Consider the following 12,373-nt stretch of genomic DNA (forward strand, 5'->3'; position numbering starts at 1 on the left):
CGCGGGAATATTACTCCTCCTTATACTCCTCAAAGCTGGATAAACCAACAGAACAAATTGAGGAATATCTGGAGGGGATAGCAACACGGAGGCTGACGGAAGAACAGAGAGAATTCTTAGATGCACCAATAGACTTAGAGGAACTACAAGAGGCAGTGAAAGATATGCAAAACAACAAGGCCCCAGGGGAGGACGGCTTCCCCATAGAATTCTATAAACAATACGCAGATATTCTATTGCCACACCTGTTAGAGACAATGGAGGAGGCAGAACAGAAAGGAGAACTACCAAAAACAATGAGAAAGGCCAAAATAACAATTATATTAAAACCAGAAAAGGACCCCCTGTTGATGGACTCATATAGGCCAATATCGCTGCTGAACGCAGACGTTAAAATAATAGCTAAAGTCCTAGCTAATAGACTATCTAGAGTGGCCCCCGCCCTGGTGCACCCGGATCAGAGCGGGTTTATACCAGCAAGATCAACAGCAACAAACATCCGCAGAGTATTCCTAAACTTACAAATACCAGTAGACAACACCGGAGATAGAATCCTATGTTCATTAGACGCAGCTAAGGCGTTTGATAGCGTCGAATGGCAATACTTATGGAAAGTCTTAGAAAAAATGGGATGCGGCACAACATTTGTGAGACGGGTAAAACTCCTATACACTGGAGTGGAGGCGGATGTACTCGTTAACGGGGGGTCCTCAGAGACATTTCCATTATACAGAGGGACAAGACAGGGGTGCCCATTGTCACCTCTCTTGTTCGCACTAGCAATAGAGCCCCTAGCGTGCAAAATAAGAACACACCAGGGAATAACGGGGTTTCAAAGAGAAAACACAGAGGAGAAAATTGCCCTGTACGCAGATGATATGCTGCTGTTCCTGGGGGATAGTGGAGAGTCCCTAGAAACAACTATGCAAACAATAAAAGAATTTGGGTCTTTCTCGGGACTATCCATCAACTGGAATAAATCGGAAATACTCCCAATAGATAACCCCGAGATGCAAATCACTAACAGAGAAATAACCCTGAAATGTACACCAACAATTAAATACCTGGGAGTTAAAATCACCAGAAAAGTCAGCGAATACGCAAAAATAAATTTAGAACCACTCATGGAAAAGTGGAAACAAAAGTTACACATATGGCGCAAACTGCCTATGACAATTATAGGAAGAGCGAATTTAATAAAAATGATATGGATGCCGCAACTGCTATATCTAATACACAATGCCCCCCACGGGATAACACAAAAATTCTTTTATAAAGTCAGGGGACTATTCAGGGAACTTATATGGGGGGGGGGGAGACGCCTAGGATTAAACTGGAATTGCTATATAATTCCAAAGAAAAAGGCGGACTGGCCCTACCCAATCCGTTTGCGTATCTCATGGCCTCCCAGCTACAACACCTTAGGGCAGACCTGGGCAAAGCACGGCCCGCGGGCCACATCCGGCCCGCTGAATAGCTCGGACCGGCCCGCAAAGAGTGTCCTGGTGACTCACCAATGAGTCCGGTGTCAGCAACGGGAAGCAGCGAAACTATGCACTCCGAAGCCTTGTCCATTTTGTTCACTTCTGTGCTGTGCTAATAGTTATTCAGGCCTTACTTATTCAAGCACCTCTACCAATGACGTAGGCTTGAATAACTTTATTAAACAGCACATAAGTTAACAAAATGGACAAGGCTTCGGAGTTTGTAGTTTCACTGCTTCCCGATGCTGAGTAAGTGATGCCACTGTAACTTCTGAGTGCCAGGATGCTCGTTGCGGACCTTGGGGAGTGCCAGGACAATCGTTCCACGCTCGTCATTGGTAAGTGTCAGGACTTTTCCCTTTGCATTGTAATTAGAATAATAATACTAATAATATTCACTTTTTAATCTCTCTTCTTGGGGCAGCTCTCTGTGCCCTCTCCTAGGAGCATACTACTGTGTATTAAAAAAATCTATTTTCCGAGGTTAGCTGTTAACCCTTAAATATGGCGGCTAACATTGGAAAAAGAAAAATTGATGCAGAATGCCGAGTTTTTAACAAAGAATGGACTTCTAAATATCTATTTACTGAAACCAAAGGTAAAGCTGTGTGTTTAGTTTGTGGAGAGCAGATAGCTGTATTTAAAGATTACAATTTGCATCGCCATTATGAGACTAAACACGGAGAGAAATACAAGAACTTGACGGAGGCAGAGCGGGCACGGGTATCTGAAGATTTGCTAGATATTACAGCGCCATTCATTTTCAATGGCGGCCGTATTCTGGCCGCAAATCGGGCGGCTGGAATACGGCCCCATTAAGGCAATGTGCATGGAGCCTTCGTATGTTGGTCTGGCCCTCTAAAACCATTCCAATTTCTCATGTGGCCCCATGGGAAAATTAATTGCCCACCCCTGCCTTAGGGGGTGGGAGACGGAAGAGGTACAGGAAGCCAGTTTCGGGATCCTTAAAGACTTCTTTGATGGGTCACATTTGTTTGAAACTCTGGAATGTGGAACATTTAAAAGAGATGGCCAGAACGCCCCCACACTATTACTTATACACAAAGTATGGTGGAAGGCCAGAGATATGCTTGGTATAACAGGCTGTACACAACACACCCCCATATGGAACAATCCACATCTACCAGAGATTAACAAGCTACAAGGCTTCCAGGGATGGAAAAACAGGGGAGTCAGAAGGATGGGACAGATACTGGAGGGGGGAGAGCTGAAAACACTTGAACAGCTAAGACAGAACTACGACATTTCTAATAGGGACTTTTACAAATATTTACAGCTTAGGCATGCTATACAAGCAGAGAAGAGCACGGCAGAGATAACAGTGTCAACAAATGCAGTGGCGGACATAATAGGGAAGGCTACCACCACAGCCGGGAAAATATCTATATTATATTCCTATATACAGGATACGGTTAATGCACACAACCCGATACTAACAAAAGCAAAATGGGAAGCAGACATAGGTCCCATTGAGGAGTCGCACTGGGAGGAGATCCTGCAAATGACACCCAAACTATCTTTAAGTGAAGCGCACAGAATATCACAAATATTCCTAATACATAGAGTTTACCGTACTCCGGCCTTTCTGCATAACATAGGTATAAGAACCTCCCCAATATGTGTAAGGTGCAGGGCCCACACGGCGGACCTAATCCACATGCTATGGAGATGCCCGAAACTGCACAGATACTGGGCGGAAGTACGGGATGCAATAAACGCAGCATTCGGCATAGACATGGATTTCACACCATACGTGTGTATCCTAGGATATACGCATGACCTCGTGTTAGATGATAATGAAAAACTGGCGGTATCCAGACTATTATATATAGCTAGAAAGACAATAGCTCAACACTGGCTAGATGTAGAGCCGCCTACGCTAGGGGAATTCAAAAATAAGGTCAATCAAATTTTACCATGGGAAAAAAGTATATATACTAAACGCAAGACCAGCCAAAAATACTATGATATATGGCTGAGATGGATACACGCCCAGAGCCAGACGAGGAATGATGGAACCAATATATGAGAAGTGGGGGGGTGAGCCGTGTGGGTTGGCACCAACGGGTTGGGGATCTGACCGGGGAGAGGAGAAGAGGTAAATAAGACACAGTAAAACAGGCATATGCCATATATAACGTTTATTGAACAAAATAGAGCTGCTCACAAGACTAGTATACTGGAAAAACAAACTAGAAAGAATTGGGAGGACAGGATAAGATAATATAAAGGGGAGAAGGAGAGACCAGACAACGGGCAATGATATACTGCTACCCCTTGTAAGTAGCAAAAACAATCACCGAACCAATAGGATGACAAGAAAAAGAAGACAAAAGAAGATAAGCGGCACGGAGAATGAAGAACAAACAACGAAGAATGAAGAACAAACGACGACACTAGAAACTGCTAATACCACCTAAGATAGACTGAGGAGATACAGACCCCTGTCATTTAAAGGACTAAATGTCGAGAGAGAGACTTTAGGGGCGGGGGTGGGAGGGGGGGGGACAGGGGAAACAGTTATAAGTACAAAAATGCTACAAAGACATGTAAAAGATGAAAAGTTGAATAAAAATATTTTCAATCAAAAAAAAAAAAACATATTCTTTTACTTATCAATGCTGTACAAACAACAACAGTACAAGTTTTAACTCTCAGGATGGCTAAATAGCTAAGAGATATACACACCCCGCTGGAACGCACCGTTTGGAGTTCATGACGCTCCAGGGACGCCACTCAATGTTCAGTGGAATGCACGCTGGAACGCAGCATCATTCCATGGCGCCGTGTGACGTGAACTAAGAGCTCCCACTCGGGATAATGTTCCATATGTCTGATATCAATAGTTACATCACAACTACATGCAGCGACAGCACCCACGCGAGCGAGCTCGGGGAGACACCTCGTTTATATAAGGCTAGCAGTAACGGACGCCAGCGTCACCATGTTATGATGCGTGGCATCATCAATGTGGGACGTACCGCGAGAACAGCGCCAGTACACCACTCCCCTATGAAGGAAATACCAACTAGTATAACAGTAAGTCCTGTTACCCTCTTTAGTATGCTTGATAAAGGGGCACATACCGCCCTGAACCACGTTGCATCGTCTGTTTTATTACCTGTACCCAGTGATTTGTCTACCTACCTGTATTTATTGCTATTTGGTCAATTAAAATCCCCCTTTCTGGATGACAATTGTTTTGGATAAACTTACCTGGCCTGCAGTCCATTTGGGGAGGTCTCAAGGACATGAGAGCTCCCATCTAAGTAAGTTTTCCATTTATCGGACCGTTTTTACGTTATCCTTATGAGCTCCGGACAACCAAACTAAACTAAATTATAGAGCTTACAGGGCAGGTTCTGAGGAGTCCGGGGGTGTCGTTTTTAAACTCACCCGGCTTGTTTCTGCGCCATCATATGTGGAAGTGGCACAAGTAGACTCATGTCTGCAGACTGTGCAAGGAAATACATATTGCTCTCTATGGAAGTGGACACACAGCTGTAGAGATGAGTCCGCTGGTGCCGACTTCCATGGGGAACAGCAGGGGAACAGGGAGCTAGGTAATTATATCATTCTTGGGCCCCTCGGAACCTACCCTACGAGTAGTAGAACTTAGTTTATGGTGCTTTTAGGTGGTGACAGATTCCCTTTAAAATGTTCCCATACATATTATGTGAAGGTCAATTTTAGCAGGACCAGACTACTATTTCATGTGTACGGGGATGTCCCAACTCTACCCTGACAAGGGTAAGTGCGATCAGGCATGATGGATCTCAACATAGCACTTCCTACGTGTGTGTCAGAAGGAATAGCTGTCACCCAGGCAACCATTTGGTCAACTACTGTCTAAGGTGTGAGACCAGCGATAGCCTTCATCATAAACACATGCAATACGTAATTGAATTGCAGACATGAAAAATATGCAAACTTTCCACAAGAAATAAAAGAACTCACCAAGCCATAGAAATCCGGGGATCCAGATAGTTCAGCTTGGAGGACGAGGCCATCTGTTTCTTGTCTTCTCTGTCAGTCTCCTGTACCTCCAAGTTCAGCAGCTGCTCTTCCATTCTCACGACAACTTTCTTCTTGCTTTCCAGAAGTCTAAGATGAAAGGAAGTCATCAGGTGCCGCATCCATAGAAAGATTTCTCCAAGTGACTGTTAGGGTAAAGCCGTACATTACGGATCTGACACTGATTTTCCGCAGTGGCAAAATCTGCACTAAGTAGTGCCAAGATTTTGTGAAGTCCCATCTACATTGCTTGTACTGTGACACACCGCAGATTTACCGCACACAATTCAGCAGCAGTAAATGCGTATTCTACATCTGACCTTACGCTGAGGGTGGTTTGCCAACAGCTTTTTGGAATAACTCAACTGCAGTTCTTTGAGGCCAACCCAGTAATGGATTCCAGTAGAAAGGAGGAATCTAAGTCCTTCGTTTAAAGGAATTGTATCAAGACCTAAAGTTATCCCGCGTCTCCTGGATAGGGAATAACCTTATAACTGCAGTGGTGGTCCAACCGCTTGGACTCCCACCCAGCCCGAAAATAGAGTTTCTGAAAATCCCTACATGAATGGAGAGGAGATTGCGCATGTGCAGCACCATTCTATTCATTCAATGACAATGCTGAAATTGTATAAACGCCGAGCAATCTCCAGTGCTGTCATTTAAATGAATTGGTAGTAGACATGCAAGATCTCTGCTGTGGTGGGACCATAAGGACCCCAGTTCTTGAGATCAGTGGAGGTCCCAGTGGTTGGATCCCCACAGTCAAAGTTTTCACCTGCACCAGTTTTGATGAATTTTCCTCCCAGCATCACATGTCGTCATTACAGCTCGTATGAACTGATCATAATGGTAGCTGATATACGGAATCCTAAGGATTAATACACAGGGGGATCTGGAAGGAAAAATTCCATTAGAAATAGCTGCACGCTCATTTACATGGTGCACACCACAATCGTAACCCTATTATGATGACAATTAGGGCATCCTACATACTACACCAGCTTCTCCAGGTCATTTCCCGCAGCTTCTTTCAGCGCCTTCTTTGTTTATGAAATTTGTTCTTTTCTGGCCTCAATCTGTAGAAATAGAAGAGAAGACAAAGGGGTTGTCCAGTTGTAAACCACTGATGACCTGTCCTTAAGATAGACAATCAATAGTAGATTAGTGGCGTCTGCTGCCCGGACCCCCACCAATCTGCTGTTTGCTGGGACGATATGCTTGTACACTAGCTAATCTCTACAAGAAGCAGACAGCTCTGTTTCCACAGCAGTGGCCCGGCCTCATATTGCAGGCTAAGTTCCCATTGAAATGAATAGCCTTAAATACCAAACCTCCCCACTGCAGTGGGAACAGAGCTGTCTGCTTCCTGCAGAAGTCATATGAGAGCAGGTGAGCATCGGCCGCTGAATAGCTGATCAGTTGGAGCCCCATCAATCTACTACTGGTGGCCTAGCTCAAGGATAGGACAGCAATAGTTTACACATGGACAACCCCTTTAAGTAAATTGCACTACGTTATTGGTATAAATGATTGGAAACCAGAGGCTGAAACCCGTGCAAACGCAACATTTCCTACAGTTGAGGCTTTGCTACAGTTAAATTCAGTCTATACAATCCTCTGCAATCCAAGTCTGGGCCCCAAGATGATACATTGTAGCAAACTGTCAGCACAGAAGATAGATTGATACTGACATTTAGGACACAGAGGATTGAGTAGACTGGATACACAGCTGTGGAAAGTATTACGTTTGTACATGCTTTTAGTCTTTGGATGTAAAGAAGAAAGATGAAACAATACCTCTGCAGCGCCACCTATTGGATGGCAGCATTCTTTTAAATGAATGCTTGACCCGTAATATATAGTTATATAAAGGGTTAAGCATTGATTTGAAGGAATGCTGCCATCCAATAGGTGACGCTGCAGAGGTATTGTTCCATCTTCCTTATGTACATATTGCCCAGAGGAGCATGGATGGCCTTATGCATCTCCTCACTCACCTTTTTGGTGCTCTCTACCTAAGGAGTGATGTTACCCCTTCCGAACTGGATGTAAAGAAGAATGTTCCCCTTTACTGACAGCAAAACGATGATCTGACACAATGAGTTAGTAAACAAATTGTAGAACTTTCGTTACACAATGGTGGATCAGCCATCTGCAGCCGGCGGCTCTCCCGCTGTTCTGTAACCGCAGGGTGATGGGAGTTACATATCACAGACCACTTTATGTAGTAGTACAAGTATATTGTTAGGGTTTTATATAAATTAAGCTTCAATGATATAAAACCCTAACAATGTACTTGTACTACTACATAAAGTGGACTGTGATATGTAACTCCCATCACACTGCGGTTAAAGAACAGCAGGAGAGCCGCCGGCTGCAGATGGCTGATCCACCATGTTATTGGTGACTGCGAGTGACATTATATTTCCTGCCCACCTCTGATCTCTTTCCTTTGGGTTTCTTCGCATTTTTGATGTTTTGTAGCATGCGACATTGCGAGTCAAGAACCTTGCGGGCTTCGCGAAATGCCCGCAACTTGTGATGTTTTGCAGCCCATGTTTTCCTAAGGAGCCTTCCTCTCTGTTGCATCGTATGAAAATGTGCGGTGTGATGAACCTTTTACAGTAGGAAATCCTATTGGAAGAGCCCTAAACTAAGCCCTAGCTGCAGAAAACAAAAACACTTACATCACCTAAGAAGCGCTGTCAGCTCCACTGCATCTTCTCCCCGATCCCCGACACTTGTCTTCAGGCAAGTCTTCTGGCTGGGGATTGGAAATTCCCCGCCTCCAGGAAACGCTGGCTCTGATTGGCTGAGCACCACACAGCAAATTATCTTCCTATGTATAATATGACCAAACGGACTGGGACAGAAGACCTCTTGGGAGCGGTGGGTTTGCGTGGAAGATGACCACTTTGCTGTCTCTGTACGTTGGTCTGCAGGGATTCTGTAGACTTGTTGCATCAATGATGATCTCTGATGAAAACAAGTGTAAGATTGACTCCAACAACCATCAGAATAAAGGATTCAAGGAGGCAGTCATCACAAAAAAGCAGAGATTCGGGACAATGTGCCAGCACGCTGCTGTCAGGAGCTGCACACCAACTGTGGACAATATAAGGACCATTATCTGCTTTGCAACCAGTGATTACGACTGCGGAGAAGATAAATACATTGAAGGAGCAGAGCTGAATTCACTGAACACACCAACGTGTTGTGCGATTAAGGCTAGGGCCACGTGGCGGCACGGGTGGCAAGTTGCTGCGAGCCGCAGATCGACAAAAGTTCCAGTCTTGGTGTCTATTGTTTTGCGAGCTGCAGGTGGCAAGAATTTGTGACATGTGCTGCAACCGCATTGGCACTAATGAGAGACTGAAGTGGAAGGGTTACACAAAGATCTTTGGTCATGTGACCCATGCTGCCGTGTAACCATAGCCTTAATATTGATAACTCGCTTGGCTCTACTACATCTCTACACAATAATCATGTTTTGAAACCTTGGAGACCATGACGACTTATTCCCTAAGAGGAAAATCCCTTAGTAGGCAGCCATATGTGTTTTCACGACCCCCAATACTATATCTGTATGCAGCCCACCGTGTGTGTATAAAGCCTAGGGCTCCAGTGGCCATCTATATCGTTAACTGCTGAGCATGCAGCAAGACGTGACAGCTCTCACCTCCCAAGTAAAGAACTTTTACACGGCTTGTCCCACAATTGGGGAGTGTAAGAAGTACAACCATCAGCCAACAAACAAGTCAACGCTCATTTGTCCGCTGATCCTTGACTTTCAACAAGCATAAAATTGCTGACTGGTCATCTGTATGTCTCCCTGTGTGAGTGGGTTTGGTACACAAAATGGCCCTGGAATAAAACTATAAAGTGGGCCCATATTGTAGCTGGGGCCAAATTAGCAGCAAGTGGGATGAACACAAGTAGGCAGGCGTCAGCAAACCGCCAGCTGCAGCACTGCTGACTGTAGGAGGGGAGAAATCTATGCGGCGTGGATAGCTCACTGCAGCAGATCTTCTACGAAGCACAGAACATGTTAGAGCTGCAGGTATATATTAAGGTGCCGCCTATTTCTACCCTTTAGGCCTCCACCACATCAATGATCATCATCGGCTGGCTTCTCTTAACCCCTTATTGTTTTCATGTCCTGGGTGTTTGGGCTTCATTCTGCAGGGCCGTGAAAACACACTGGCCCTGTAGAGCAAAGCCCCGGGGTTGGGATTGTGACAGCTCCCGCCTCTAAGCTACCGGAGGTACTGAATAAAACCACTACAAGGATTAATATAACTAATAACAATATATGACAGCCAAAAAATACCTACAGACTGTGACCACATAATACCCCTAAAGTGTTACTGAAAAAAAGTATACAAGGACCAATGTTACACCCATACTGTGGCCATAGAGAGGTAGATACCAGTTCACAGCACCAGTATAATGGATCTCGACAGGCTGTGTAAGTGATTATAGTATATTAGCTCCATTAATCACTGGTGATGTCCCCTTTAATTGGGGTGTTTCACTTTTCCTTTTCTTCTCCATCCCGCTCAGACCACAATCATGATTTCTCCTTCACACATATTTGTCTCTGCAGAATTTGACAGACAACTTTAACTCTAATTTTACCTTTCCATATCTCTACACAATGCCACCATTCATGTTGCTCCAGACAGTAATAATGCCATATCTGCCACTTAGTAATTTAAGCTCCTTTTTGTGCTCATTGTAATCCCCACATAGTAGTGCCAATATTAATGCTCCCCACACAGAATTTGTTCCCCCTGTTATGCCACCACTCAGTAATAATGCCCCTCCTGGTGTCCGTTTAGTAATAATGACTCTCCCGGCCCCCTTTCAAAGGGTTTGTCTGCCCATTTTTTCACTGATGGCCTATGCTCTGTATAGATCAGTAGCAGTTGATGGACGGGGTCTGCCGCTAGGGAACCCCGTCCATCAGCCCTCTGCTCAGTATAGCAGGCCGGATGCTGTAATAAGAGCACAGGGAGGTAGTACTGGCAGAAGAGAAGCAGGAAGTGAAGCCTCAGTGTGGCTCTCACATTGATTTCAATAAATAAAGCCAGCGTTCGCACTTTCTTCCCCATCATCTTATGACAACATTTGGCCCGCTGCACTGGACAACAGGCGGGATGAATAGCTGATGGACAGCAGTAGACCCTATCTATCTACTATGGATGACTTGTCCAGAGCAAACTTCAATAGTAAAAAAATGGGCAAATAATCCCTATAAGTAATAATGCCCCTGGCCCGTATTTATTAATAATACTCCTCCTGGTGTTGTTATAGTAATAATGTCGTTTGTGTCCCTTTTGTGGTAATAAGAATGCCTATTAGCCCCCTTGCAGTGCTGCCCGTTATATACATTAAAAAAAACAACACAATTACTTACCTGCGTCCCCCTCCTCCGGCCTCTGCTGTCTGCATCTGTCTGCAAATCTCACAGTTTGGCCGCACCGAAAAACTGCAAGATTTCTGTGGGAGAGCCGCAGCTCCAATGCCTGCGGCATTTTGCCCTGGCTGCTGGCATTCCGCTGCGGCTTTTTCTCCCCATAGAGAGGAGTGAGGCTGCAGTGGGGGAAAAAAAAAAAAGAATTGAGATGCTGCGGCTGTCAATTTTGCCCCGCATCTCCAGTTCGGCCCGGTTTTGCCGCAACGGATTGGCTGCCCCATGTGGACGAGATTTTTGCACAATCTCGTACAGATGGCTGGCTAATCCTGGGATTAGGTGCCGCAGGCGGACTTGTCGCACAGAATTTCCGCATGGAATTTCTATGGCAAATCCGTCTCTTGTGAACCCAGTCTTACAGCACAATTACCTCCAGGGATCACAGGTGATGTCATATCTGATTAGTGTTGTTCACTTTTGGTTTTCATCTGTAGTCGGCCCAGAACAATTTGACAATTTCTTCCAGCCATCATTTGTTTCTGCAGAATTTGCAACAGACCTCTTTAGCTCCACGCTTCCCCAGCACATGCGCAACATATGCGCAAACCCCAAATTCTGCTGCCCCCTTTTAACAGTGCCAACCAGCGGCTAACCCTAATAAATAATCTCACACACTGTTCACCAGCCTCTCCTACCACAGACCACTGCATGTACCACGCTTTCTCACAGACTGCTGAAACCCCTTAGGGTTCTGTCCCCTCCACATCACACAGCACTCTCATGGTACCCCACTTATCACATAATGCAGAAAGGAACAGAACAAAAAAGGGTCTCGGCGCTCCAGCAGGAAAGACCCGATGTAATCCTCCGAATCAGCAGTAATGGTCCTTATTCCATAATAACACAGCACAACGTGTTTCGTTGCAAGAACCGCGACTTTCTCAAGTACAATGAACTTACACTTCTTTCATCTATTTAAACAACATTTAGAAACTCATATATCCATAAATATTGTTTGTGGCAAATAATAAGGATCTTGAAGGAATCTATGTGACATCTATCCTCCATGTGTTTGAGGGCGATTTAGGATGGACTATTGAAACTTCTGGCTCATCCTTACCCAAGGAAGCCTATTCTCTGAAAGGCTCTGTATATGATACATGGAGGCATACATTGGATTGGATATTTCTTAAGGTTTATAGAGAGAATCATTTGACCCCTAGAGGCTTGAGAGTGCCTATAGGGTCAGATTTCCCAGGGATGAAGAATTCTCTGGTGAATGGAGTCTAATGTTGGGCACTTTTTCATCATTAATGTTAGATAAGTCGATTGCAAAAAGAACAGACTTGTCTATTTCTGGTTTTAAATCAGTCCTAGATTTTGGGATGCACAGCAGTAGAGAAGAAATACTGTATGCTATTAACCATATGTATAGAAC

General features: G+C 44.7%; 1 long non-coding RNA gene across 2 annotated transcripts in view; it reads right to left on the minus strand.

The window, feature by feature from the left end:
• Positions 1-6,297: 6,297 nt before the first annotated feature.
• The window catches only part of LOC136594893 (uncharacterized), a 39,280-nt gene continuing 33,204 nt past the window's right edge, over positions 6,298-12,373 (minus strand). The window contains exons 1-3 of one of the 2 annotated variants that reach the window (XR_010788625.1): positions 8,207-8,490; positions 6,513-6,595; positions 6,298-6,411 (exon numbers count right to left, since the gene is read on the minus strand). This is a non-coding gene — a long non-coding RNA (uncharacterized lncRNA). Of the gene's footprint in view, positions 6,412-6,512; positions 6,596-8,206; positions 8,491-12,373 lie in introns of those variants that run through there. The other variant, XR_010788623.1, reaches the window with a different exon arrangement.

The sequence above is a fragment of the Eleutherodactylus coqui genome, unplaced genomic scaffold (assembly GCF_035609145.1).
Source record: "Eleutherodactylus coqui strain aEleCoq1 unplaced genomic scaffold, aEleCoq1.hap1 HAP1_SCAFFOLD_109, whole genome shotgun sequence".
In the NCBI taxonomy this organism is placed as follows: Eukaryota; Metazoa; Chordata; class Amphibia; order Anura; family Eleutherodactylidae; genus Eleutherodactylus; species Eleutherodactylus coqui.